The sequence below is a fragment of the Schistocerca cancellata genome, chromosome 10 (assembly GCF_023864275.1).
Source record: "Schistocerca cancellata isolate TAMUIC-IGC-003103 chromosome 10, iqSchCanc2.1, whole genome shotgun sequence".
Classification (NCBI taxonomy): Eukaryota; Metazoa; Arthropoda; class Insecta; order Orthoptera; family Acrididae; genus Schistocerca; species Schistocerca cancellata.
The window spans coordinates 87899839-87913012 of record NC_064635.1 but is presented as its reverse complement, the minus strand read 5'-3'; the positions used below and the strand labels follow the sequence as shown (position 1 = coordinate 87913012).

Below are 13174 nucleotides of genomic sequence, written 5' to 3'. Positions count from 1 at the left end.
CTGGATGAAGCGTCGTCTCACGCGGTCTGCACGTCCAGCACGAACGCTGGTCCAACTGAGGCACCAGGTGGAAATGGCATGGCAAGCCGTTCCACAGGACTACATCCAGCATCTCTACGATCGTCTCCATGGGAGAATAGCAGCCTGCATTGCTGCGAAAGGTGGATATACACTGTACTAGTGCCGACATTGTGCATGCTCTGTTGCCTGTGTCTATGTGCCTGTGGTTCTGTCAGTGTGATCATGTGATGTATCTGACCCCAGGAATGTGTCAATAAAGTTTCCCCTTCCTGGGACAATGAATTCACGGTGTTCTTATTTCAATTTCCAGGAGTGTATGTATAGAATATAGGAAGCACCTCCCAATAATAACAAAAGCTTTCTATTTTTAATTCCGGTTAGTAATTTCATAGATAGAAATGATTAATCATAGCAGCATATCAAGGGAATGAAAATTTTATCTTGGCTACATCCCTAAAAATTCAACTCAATGATGGGAATTTCCAAAACACAGTGTCTGAACGAATGAGTTTTTCTAATGTTCACAGTGTTCAGTCTCATTGTATTCTATACAGTTTTTCTTCAGAAATGCTTTATTCATTCACATCTCTTCTCTGTTGTGTGTGCTTAATGACAGGGTTATCAGCATATTTTGACATCTCCTGCTTTCCATTGCTGATTCAGCATCTGTGGATGCAGGACTGTAAAGAGGAGACTTTTTGACATGGAACAGGTGACAGCTGTCAAGGTGCAGGTATTGTTGGTGGTTGGTGCACTTTATATAGTCAGATATATTTATGGAGCCACCTGAGAGGTGGAAATACTCCTATCATACATCCTCTTTCTAAAATCTTTACTGGCACATAGCATCCTACCTAATAGGCTTATTAATATTGGCTCCTCAGGCTGTCACCCATCCTACTACAAGAACCTCCACCTTATCCAATTCTGTCAGTTCTTCAATCTCACCAATATGGTCCTTTATAATCACACAGTCCAAGCTCAGGTCACACTTGGGAAAGCCTCTATCCCTTTCAAAAAATATTTTTACTCTGTGAGCACAAATTCCTGAATGCCATTGCTGCAACAGAAAGCTTGTCCTTTAACAGAATGAGCGGCATTCTCAGCATCATCTGAGGAAATATCCCAGCCACTCCTGACTTATAGCCTAACACCCTCACCTTTTGCCCCATACCTAATTTCAGCCATGCTGGACTTGTAAAGGACCTCCTTTCCTTCACTTATTATCTCCAGTGCAGACATTTTCTCACCACAAACACCAGCGACAACAGTCAACCAAAACACTCCAGAGAACTTTGTTTAAAACAGTTCCAACCTCACTCCAACTGTGATCCTCCATCCCTTCCACCCTGCCATTCTCTCGTTACCTTTCTGGAATTCCTCACTTTTAACCTGGCCTCACCTTCCTTTCCTAAATTCCTCCCCAGTGAGTCCAACACCACTCCTACAGAACACACTGCTACCCATAAGCTGATAAACAATCCATACCTTATCGCCCTTCCTGCACACAAAGGCTCCACCCACAGTAGTCTTGAATCAGAGTGACTAATTGGCTGAGGGTCTCCACCAACTTTCCAACACCTCTGCACACAAATCTTATAAATGTGATCCCATCCCAGAAGTCCAAAATGACCTCAAGCAGCTTTTCAAGGCCTTAGCCCCATCCCAAAACCTGAATACATCTCCCACCTCGCACCAGTAACTCCCCCACACTCACACCTTTTACCTATTCCCCAAACTTCACAAACCCAAGCCTATATGTCTCTGTACTGATCATCCCATTGTGACTGGGTACACTGCACCCACAGAATGAACATCTGCCTTTGTTGACCAACACCTATGAACTACTGTCTGTAACCTGCCAAGCTACATTCAAGACACTACTCACTTCCTTCACCACCTCCTGCCCCATTACCACCAGACTCCTCATCTGTCACTGTAGTGCAACATTCCTGCACACTGGCATCACCCATGCCCATGACCTTGTGGCCATGGAACACTACCTTTCTCAACATTCCCCTCATAACAAACCCACCACCTCTTTCCTAAACCACCTAGCCAATCATATCCTGACCCACAATTATTTCACTTTCTAAGGCCAAATCTACAAACAAATCTCTAATACTGTCACTTATGCTCAAATGACACCAGCTAACACCACATATTTAGGAGCCATCTGGAGGTATCCTTCCTATCCTGTCACTTCCCAAGACCCTTTGTCTGGTTCAGATTCACTCATGACATTTTCATGATCTAATCTTACACCAAGGATGACAACGTTTATTCTTTCCTCCATAATTTAAACATCTATTCTGGAGTCCACTTCATCTGGTCTTTTTCGTCTCACTGAGCCATCTTCCTAGGTGTCGATCTCCACCTCTTAGCTGGCTCCATAAATACGTCTATCCATATCAAGCACACCAACCACCAAAAGTTACTTCACTTTGACAGTTGTCACCTAGTCCATTTCAAAAAGTCACTCCTTACAGCATCACCAACCATGGTTGCCACATCTGTAGTGGAAAGCAGGTGCTGTTGAAATATACCAATAGACTTAACAGAGCCTTTACTGACAGATGATATCTTGTCCAGCTCATCCGTAAACAAATCTCCCATGCTATCCCCTACTCTGGCTCCAGTAAACCTGTTTACCAGCCACTGACTTGCACTCCTCTGATCACTTAGTACTAACCTGGCCTTGAAGAGCTCAATCACATCATCCACTAGGACTTCATTTACCTCTCGCTGTGCCCTGAGATGAGGGATTTACTACTCAAAATCCTACCCAAATGCCCCAAAGTAGAGTTCCGCTGCCCACCAGACCTACAGAATATCCTTGTTTGTCCCTATTTCAAGCTTTGAGGTTGACCTAGGTGCAAGATCTTCCCCATATGTCCACCTCCAACCACAGTCAAGTCCCAGGCATTTCTTACCCAACAATAGATAGGGCCACATGTGAAAGCAGCCACATTATATCTCAGCTATGGTGCAGTTACTGTACAGCATTCCGTATGGTCATTACAAGAAACCAACTGACTATTTGCATGAAAGGCCACCACCGAACTGTGGCAAACCACAAAGAGAGAGAGAGAGAGAGAGAGAGAGAGAGAGAGAGAGAGAGAGAGAGAGGTATTCAGTACATTAACAGGGATGAAAATTTAACTGTGGTGGAGACTGTAATATAATGGCACAAGAAGGAATAGCTATAGGATAACCGGGATTTGGAGAAAAGAACAAAACAGGGGTGAGTGTATACTGCAAAGGGATCTTTCCAATACGAATTTTTCTATTAGGTACATATATCTTGTGTCTGGCTTACTTTCTTCTAGTCACAGTTCCTTTAAATGACCCTGTCCAGTGGTAAAGGTTGAAAACCCTCCTGGAGATATCATACTACTGCCTCTTTACTTAGTTTACTGAAGATATTAATCTTCCTATATTCAGTGATAACAGTTTCAATGTGGATGTCCTCAAAGCAGTTAGTTATATTTGTTGTCATTAGTTTCATATAACACATTTCTGTCATAAGTGTGTTTCTGAACCATCTATTGTGAGTAGTTTTCAGAGACAGTACTTGGTATTATTTCACAGGATGTCTCCTAACACCAAACAAATAAAAAACTGTAATTATTTCAATCAGTTGTTGGATGATTAAAGTCTCCTCTAATGATAACAGTATGATTGGGGAACATATGCACTAACTAGCTGAGGTATTCTCAAAAATTTTTGTTTACATCTCATTTACAGTAGGCTCCAATTCTACATTTATTTCCACCATTGATACTGCATCTTGCCAAAATAATGTCACATGCAGTTTCACTTTCTATCCCAGCGAATTTCACTTTCTTGTCTACGTGCAGTTTATGAGTAGGCCTACCCTAAATCCTTAAACCTACAGAGCAAGTCTAGGAAGTCACAGCCTAGTTTGTGAAAGTATCTCCGAAGTCACTGGTTCAAGCCTTCCACTTGTAATGGGACACCCTCCTCTAACATTACCATTCTTTAATAGAACTAGGTGATACCAAAAATATTTTTGACTCTTGTGTAGGTGGAACAGCTGTTTAACTAAATGAATTTCATTTGATTTTGTGTAACATGTATTATATTTCATGATAAAATGTATAAAAAGAAATTAATTTGTTATAATCATTATGTACTAACTCTGTATGCATGTTTAAAATTACTCTTATTTTAGAAATATTTGGAATTACAAAATATCTGGTACACTTAAAATTCCTATTATTATTTACACAATCTGATGCTAACTATTACATTTATTTCTGGGTTCATTTACAAAATAATGATATAACTTGGTGAAAATTCTTCTTTTGTCAAGAAACTTTGTGAACCCTTTTGTTTTGTAAGCTCTTTGGAACATTGTTAGTACCACAGAATGAGCTAGAGTGGTGGGCATGCCTCTGATGGAATTGGATGTGTTTTTATGTTTGGCAATAACAGTGTACATTTCTGTTTTAAAGTGGAGTTTGCAAAGGCAAAGTGATATAGAAGAATGTGACATAATAAAAAACGAGTGTAAACAGAAATTATGCAACAGGCTTACTTAAAATTTACCTAGTCATCTGGAACTCACAAAGTTAAAAAATTTCAGCCTGAAGAATCTATCCCTAGACATGATGAACTGCAGCCAACAATGAGAAAATGAAGATAAGTAAAAAAGTTATTTGTACATCTTACACCTCTTGATGCTTTTGAAAGGAATCAATTTCTATGAAGAGACTGTACATTTACTGCTAATGTGTGGGAGTGTAAGATTAAACATTCAATTTAGAATCACGGGGCTTCAATTAGTTCTAGGGACAATGCTGCAGGTTGTTAGCCTCACTGAAATTCCATGAGCAAAGCTGGTCCTATTGACCTTCTCTGTCAGTTGCTGCAGTGATGTAAGTACGACCTCAGAGCCCTTATGATGAGCAAAACAGAGCTATTCTTTCTTCTTTATTGATAAAAAGAGTTATGTTTATTTTTTTTAACTTTTGAGATACACCCTAAATGTTGAGTAATAAAATAATAGCTTATAATACAAGATGTACAACTTTACTTCCGCCATTTTTTCCCCAACATTTGAGGCTTTAATGAAAAAAATTGGTTACACATATATCATTCAAAGTGGCCACTGGCCACTGTCCACACTCTTTTGGGCAGTGTATGAATCCCACGTCGAAAAAATTGTTATCTTTTGAAGCGATCCAATTTGTAACTTCTTCATGAGATCAGAAGTGTTGGTCAGCCGGGCCATGCGCCATTGATCTAAACAGGTGATAGGCAGAGGGAGCAATGTCTGGAGAATACGGCAGTTGGGGTAGGACTTCCCATTTTAATGTTTCCAAGTTCATTTTGACATCTTTTGAAATGTGGCGTTGAGTGTTGTTGTGCTGCAAAATCACTTTATCGTGCCTCTCGCTGTATTGCAGCTGTTTGTCTTTTAATGCTCTGCTCAAACACACTAATTGAATTTTATAACGAGCACCTGTGATTGTTTCTCTTGGTTTTAACACCTCATAGTACACGATGCCAAGCTGGTTCCACCAAATGCAGAGCATCATCTTGGAGCCGTGAATATTCAGTTTGGCCGTCGACATGGAAGCATGGCCAGAACATCCCCATGATTTTTTGCACTTAGGGTTATTGTAATGAACCCATTTTCCATCACCAGTCACAATTAAATGCAGGTATCCCTTCCGTTTTTGCCTCTGAAGCAACTGTTCACAAACACACAAATGCCGCCCAACGTCTCTTGGTTTCAGCTCACACGGGATCCAAGTTACTTCTTTCTGAATCATGCCCATAGCCTTGAGACATTTTGAAATGGCTTGCTGTGTCACGCCCACTAATTGTGCCAATTCTTCTTGAGTTTGATGTGAGTATTTACTCAGCAATTCTGTAGCTTCAAAAACATTCTCTCTTCCACCACTATGAGAGTCTACTATGTTAAAATCACTGTTCTTGGAGAGTTGAAACCACTCGCGACATGTTCTTTCACTAATAGTTTTCTTACCATATGTACTTGAGAGCGTTCAATAAGTCTCAGCTGCTGTTTTCTTCATTTTGAAACAAAACAGTAACACCTCCCGCAAATGAGGAGACTTAGGCTCGTACACTGACATTTTCAATCAAGAACAACTTTATGATGCAGACACAAATTGACTAATGTCTGAATGAGGTTATGTTGACTGAGGTCCAAGCTAACTGCCTGATGTCTGCAATCTGTTTCTTTCGATCGCTACTTACCGTTGTCACCACCTATGGGCAAACGGCGGAAGCAAATTTGTACACTTTATAATATTACTTACTGGCTCTCGTTTGATCATAATTCCATCACAGATGGGAATGTATGTTGTTCCAGGGCTATCTCCTGTAAGAAAAATATAATTGAAGACAAGCTACACAGAACAAACTGAGAATAAAGCATACACTACAAAAAAATACATAAAAAGTCCTACATCTGCGGACTGAGAAATGCTAGCCTGTGTTTGAAGGAGCCATTTTTTTAAATTTTCACCTGCTGTTTTATCCCCTTAGTGGTTTAATTTTCAAAAATGCTGAAACACACATTTTTTTATTTTCTGACTGAGAAACTAAATACCAGTTTTCATAGTTCTATCTTTGAAATTTCCTTAAAAGTGGCATACTTTCATAAAGCCTTTCATCCCTTATTTCACCCCCTTAGGAGTGGGGTTTTGGATAATCCCTTCTTAAATGATCCTAACCAATAATATAAGATCCACATACTCTCCAAACTTCAAGTTTCTATTGTTTCCTTTAAGAAGAGGGCAGTTAAATGCAAATCTCTGTATATATAAAAGGCAATGTCATGAGTGACTGAGTCATTATCGCTTGGTCCAAACTGCTACGGATAGAAACTGGAAATGTGGAGAATGTGCAGATTTTATACTGTAGGCATACGTTAAGAAGGGATTTTTCGAAATTCCAATCCTAAGGGGGTGAAATAAGGACTGGAGGTTTCCTGGTTTTGGTCAGAATTAAAGAAATACATGTTCCAGCATTTTGGGAAATTTAACCCTATGAGGATGAAATAGTGGGTGAAAGCTTCTTTTGAAAATATGTCACTATTAAAGAACTACTAAGGTACTTTTAAAGCTACATCTATGAACACTAGTATTTGACTCCTCAATTACAAAGAAAAAGATATGTTTTTCAGTGTTTTTGGAACTTGAATCGCAAAAGGGGTGAAATAAGGGATGAGGTTTTTTATGAAAATATTTTATTATGAAAACCTCTTTAAAGCTAAATTTATGAAAATTTAAATTTGGCTTCTCAGTTAGAAATAAAAAATACGTGTTTCACTGTTTTTGGAAATTCAACTGCTATGGGAGTGAAATGTGGGATGAAAGTTTTTATGAAAATGTTTCACTGTGCTAGTAGTTTTGAAGTTAAATGTAAGAAATTTGTAAATAAAACATACACATGCCACTAATTTTGAAAATTCAACCCCTAAGGGGGAAATAGGGGGTGAAATGTTTAATGAAGAATTCAACCCCTAAGGGGGGTGAAACAGGGCCAGACTGATTCACTGACTCATCACCCAGCCAAAAACTACTAACAATAGAAATTTGAAGTCTGGAGAGTGTGTGGATCTTATACTAAAGGCATCATTTAAGGAGGGATTGTCTGAAATCCCACTCCAAAGGAGCAGAAATAGGGGAAGAAAGGCTTTTTGAAAGTATGTCACTTTTAAGGAAATTTCAGAGATAGCACTATGAAAACTGCTGTTTGGTTTCTCAGTCAGAAAATAAAAAATATATGTTTCAACATTTTTGGAAATTAAGCCACTGAGTGGGTAAAACAACAGGTGAAAGTTTTTTTGAAAATAAGTAACTACTACAGAACTACTAAAGAATTTTAAGGCTACATTTACAACAACTGATATTTGACTTCTCAGTTAGTAATTAAAAAAAAAAGGTGTGTTTCAGTGTTTCTAGAAATTCAACCCCTAAGGGAGCGAATTAGGGGACGAAAAATGTTTTAAGAAAGAATCTCGTTACATTAAAAAAGTTTTAAAGCAAAATTTGTGAAAATTAGTATTTTACTTCTCAATTAGGTATAAAGAACTATTTGTTAGGGGATGAAATTTGCTATGGAAATAGTTCCACAAGAATGCAAAAGGCCTGATTAACAAAAACTTTGGACTCCAGCTACCAGAATCGCTTTTTGGTCAGACGTATGTTTAGACAAGATCATGCTTATATGGCCTTATTTAGTGCAAAAAGCTTAGAAGGTGTTGCAATTTTGGAACAAGATAATAATTCGATAAAATAAAAATAAAAACAATCTCTGTAGGCCATACAGTCTATGCCAGCGAAGCAGTGGGTGTTAAGCTAGTATTTCATAAATTGAAATCAAAATGAAAGGAATATGAGGTGTGTACAGAAAGTAATGAGAATGACAATATTATGAGCAATCTGGCAACACTGTGTTGTTGTACTTCTGTAGACCAGTGTGTTCAATCCTTCCAGATGGTCAGTCTGAGTTTCAGCTCCATACAGCAATCATATGATTTTTGAGAGCATCATCAGTGAAGTTATGTTTTTGTTGTGTGTTACAAAAGAACAACAATGGAATTTAAAGCAATGTTATCTCATCAAGTTTTGCGTTCAATTTCGGGAACTACACGGGTGACACTTGAAAAGTTGAATCAGGTCTCTGGGTAACATTCCTTATCAAGAGCACAAGCTTTACACTGGCACAAATCATTTTTGGAAGGGTTAGAACACATTGAACATGAATCTCACTCAGGGAAACCTTCAGCTTCAAAAACTGACCTAATCATTGAATGTGTGCATGTTCTTGTAAGACCGGACTGATGTTTAACAATAAGGATGATGGGTGATGTGTTAAACACTTTCACCATACTTCAAATTTTGCACATGCCAAAGGTCTCTGCCAAAATGGTGCCAAGAAGCTTCACAACTGAGCAAAAGGACAATCGAAGAAATGTGTGCGTTGATCATCTTAAAAAGACTGCCAAAGATCAAGAATGGTTGGGTCATGTGATTTCTGACTATGCACCTGAGGCAAAGTGGCAAAGTGAGGGATGGCACACTGAGACATCTCCTCAACTGAAAAAAAGCCTGAATGAGAAAATCAAAGACCAAAACAATACTGACTTGCTCTTTTTACAGTAGGGGTATCATGCATGAAGAATTTGTTGCCCCAGGAAAAACTGGGAACCAAGTATTTTACAAATATATCCTTGAAAGGGTCAGGAAAAGGGTGAATTGAGTGAGACTGGACATTGCAGACAGGTGGGTGCTGCATCATGACAACACACCCACATCCATCACAGAATTTTTGGCTCAAAAGGCATTCCTGTTGTTCTGCAGTTTCCCCCCCCCCCCCCCCCGCCCCCCCCCCCCCTCCCTCCCCTGTTCACCTGATATGACTCCTTGTAACTTTTTTCTTTTCCTGAAATTGAAAAATTACTTTTAGGGCATCATTGTGGGACTCTGGACAACAATTTTTTTTTTTTTTTTTTAATGTGACTGATATGTTAAAGGCACTACAAGTTGAAGCCTTTCAGTGCTGCGATAAAACTAGCAACAACGACTCCATGGGCATATAGTTGCCAAAGGGTCCAACTTTGGAGGGGACAATATTGCTGTTTGAAAAAAAAAATTAAAATTAAATAAAAACTTGGTTGATAAAAAATCAGTCTCGTTACTCTTCTGACACACCTTGTATCTTGTTAGTCATTTATTGCATAAATTATTTGAACACTGGGAGTATGGACTGCAAAATGTTGTTAGTTCTTTAGGACTTCAACTTCAAGAGATATGCAATCTAGTAGTTGAAAGGCATCTGCTTTATCTATTTACGAATCTGCAGATTGAAAATACGAAATTTTCTGTTAATAATGTAAGATACTAGGTTGCAGCTTTTTAAAATATAAACAGAGTATAGCTATTATTTCCAAACATTAACAAAATCTGTCATCTTTAATTGCCATTAGTAAAGTGATTCTCCACTTTCCCTTTAGCTGCTACTTCTTAGAGTAGCAAAACTCCATTTCACACAAAATGAAGCAATCAGGTAAGTGTTTCCAGAATGAGATTTTCACTCTGCAGCGGAGTGTGCGCTGATATGAAACTTCCTGGCAGATTAAAACTGTGTGCCCGACCGAGACTCGAACTCGGGACCTTTGCCTTTCGCGGGCAAGTGCTCTACCAACTGAGCTACCGAAGCACGACTCACGACCGGTACTCACAGCTTTACTTCTGCCAGTACCTCGTCTCCTACCTTCCAAACTTTACAGAAGCTCTCCTGCGAACCTTGCAGAACTAGCACTCCTGAAAGAAAGGATATTGCGGAGACATGGCTTAGCCACAGCCTGGGGGATGTTTCCAGAATGAGATTTTCACTCTGCAGCGGAGTGTGCGCTGATATGAAACTTCCTGGCAGATTAAAACTGTGTGCCCGACCGAGACTCGAACTCGGGACCTTTGCCTTTCGCGGGCAAGTGCTCTACCAACTGAGCTACCGAAGCACGACTCACGACCGGTACTCACAGCTTTACTTCTGCCAGTACCTCATCTCCTACCTTCCAAACTTTACAGAAGCTCTCCTGCGGTCGGGCGGGCACACAGTTTTAATCTGCCAGGAAGTTTCATATCAGCGCACACTCCGCTGCAGAGTGAAAATCTAATTCTGGAAACATCCCCCAGGCTGTGGCTAAGCCATGTCTCCGCAATATCCTTTCTTTCAGGAGTGCTAGTTCTGCAAGGTTCGCAGGAGAGCTTCTGTAAAGTTTGGAAGGTAGGAGATGAGGTACTGGCAGAAGTAAAGCTGTGAGTACCGGTCGTGAGTCGTGCTTCGGTAGCTCAGTTGGTAGAGCACTTGCCCGCGAAAGGCAAAGGTCCCGAGTTCGAGTCTCGGTCGGGCACACAGTTTTAATCTGCCAGGAAGTTTCAGGTAAGTGTTATTTGATAATGCACAGACTCCCTACAGAGCAAAAGTTACTAGAGAACCTCAACACTATGAATGGAACACATTTAAGAGCAGATTCAAATAGTGAAAAGTTACACTTCTTGCTGAGAGAAGGTTCAGTTGCGAATAGCAACAATCTTTACCACTTAAACACAAACCAACTTGGGGTAACAGGGTACTAGTGCACACACACTATGTGTCCAACATTCTATCTGTATCCAATCAGAAGAAGAGAAGAGAAGATTAACCCTTTCCTCTATCCAAAACAAAATGCAGCTGGAGAGAATTATCAAACCTGTGCCAAGAAACATTAAGCATAAGCAGGCTTTTGTTATTACTGCATAACACCAATAGAGAGAACTGAGAATTTAAAATATAATACTAATTTTCCTGATGTAGACATCCAACAAAACATATTAACACTCTATATCTTATCTAACTCAAAACTGACAAGGTGGGTGTAAAAAGAAAAATTATTGGGAATCAGCAGCAGTAAGTTTAATAATGCACAAGAAAATAGAAATATTGGTGAACTTCTATAAACAACATAATGTACTGATTATTGTAGCCAAGAGGTACACACAGTCATGATTTAATATATTGAGAATATTATGAGAGAGAAAAATTTCTATGTGATGGGGGACTGTAATGCAATGGTGTGAGAAGGAAAAATTTTAGAAAAACATGGATTAGGAGAAATTAATGAAAGAGGAAGTAGCCTGCTAGAATTCTGTACAGAGATGAATTTAATTGTTGTGAACAACTGATTTAAGAATAATGTAAGAAGACAGTATACATTCAAGAGACATACAGATAGTGGTAAGTTACAGATTGTCATACCATTATGTAATCTGAGACTGAAAAACCAGGTTCCAACTTGCAAAACATTTCCAGGAGAAGATGAGAACTGTAGACATAATATATTGGTTATTAAATGAAGACTATATGTGAAGAAATTGAAGAAAGGTAGGAAATAAATGAGATGGGACCTGGATAAACGAAGCAATCTGAAACTGTTAGAGTGGAAAAAGAGACAATTCAGTGATGACTAACTGAAACAGGGGAAATGAATACAACAAAAAATAAATGAGTAGTTCTCAGAGATGAAATAGTGTGAGTAGCAAAGGATCAAACAGGTTCACAGACAAGGCCAGTACAAACTCTTCAATCACACGTGATATTAAATTCAACTGCTGAAAGGAAAAAACATAAAATTGCAACAAATGGATCAGGTAAAATGGAGTATGGACATCTAAAAAATAAGATCACCAGGAACTTGAAAAGAAAATGCTATGAAGTGCTAGAGGAATAATAAAAACAGTAGAAGGATGCAAAAACAACAGGAAAGAAATATGCAGTCTATAGGAAAATTAAACAAACTTAAGGCTGAAACGTGCAAGGAATACATACAAGGCCTGCATAAGGGAAAGAAACTTGAAGAGAATATAAAAGACAGGGAAAGCAAAGTGGATGAAAATGACGTGGTAGATAGGATACTGCAAGAATAATTTGACAAGGAGCTGAAAGATCTGACTTGAAACAGGACACTTGGAGCAGATGACCATACGTCAGGATTATCAAGATCCTAATGTGAATCAATTATCATAACACTGTTCCAGCCAGTATGAAGCATGTATGATAGAAGTGACATACTGTCAGACTTCAAGAAGAATGCAACAATCCAAATTACAAAGAAGCCGGATGCCAATAGGTACATTTTTGATGCATCAGTTTAATAAGCCATGGTTGTAAAATACTACATGAAATAAATACAGAAATATTGAAAGCTGGCAGTAGTTTATCTGAGAGATGATCACTTTGGATTCCAGAGAAATGTAGAAAAACAGAAGCAAAACTGACTCTATGACTATCTTTGAAAATAGTTGATGAAAAGTAAACCACATAAACAGCGTAATAACACACATTTGGTCAAATTTTTATTTTATCTGTTACAGATGCTTTTTTGTTGTTACGTGTTTGCTTCTTTTCTTCTTTTTGTTTGGTTCTACAGACATTTTTTCTTTTCTGATGGCTAAATGAAATGATAAAAATGTGTAACACTTGCTCTATCACAAGCTTCCAAATGGACTGTCTTACTCATTCCCATACTCCAGGTGTTTCTTGTACCTGCTGAAATCCTTGTTGCACATGCTAGCAAAGGATGCAACATTCACAAGAGGTCTTGAATACA

General features: G+C 38.8%; 1 long non-coding RNA gene across 1 annotated transcript in view; it reads right to left on the bottom strand.

Moving 5' to 3' along the window:
- LOC126106660 (uncharacterized) overlaps positions 1 to 13174 on the bottom strand; it is a 62611-nt gene that overhangs the window by 18382 nt on the left and 31055 nt on the right. Inside the window, exon 2 of the long non-coding RNA XR_007523381.1 lies at positions 6333 to 6394. This is a non-coding gene — a long non-coding RNA (uncharacterized LOC126106660). The remainder of the gene's footprint in view (positions 1 to 6332; positions 6395 to 13174) is intronic.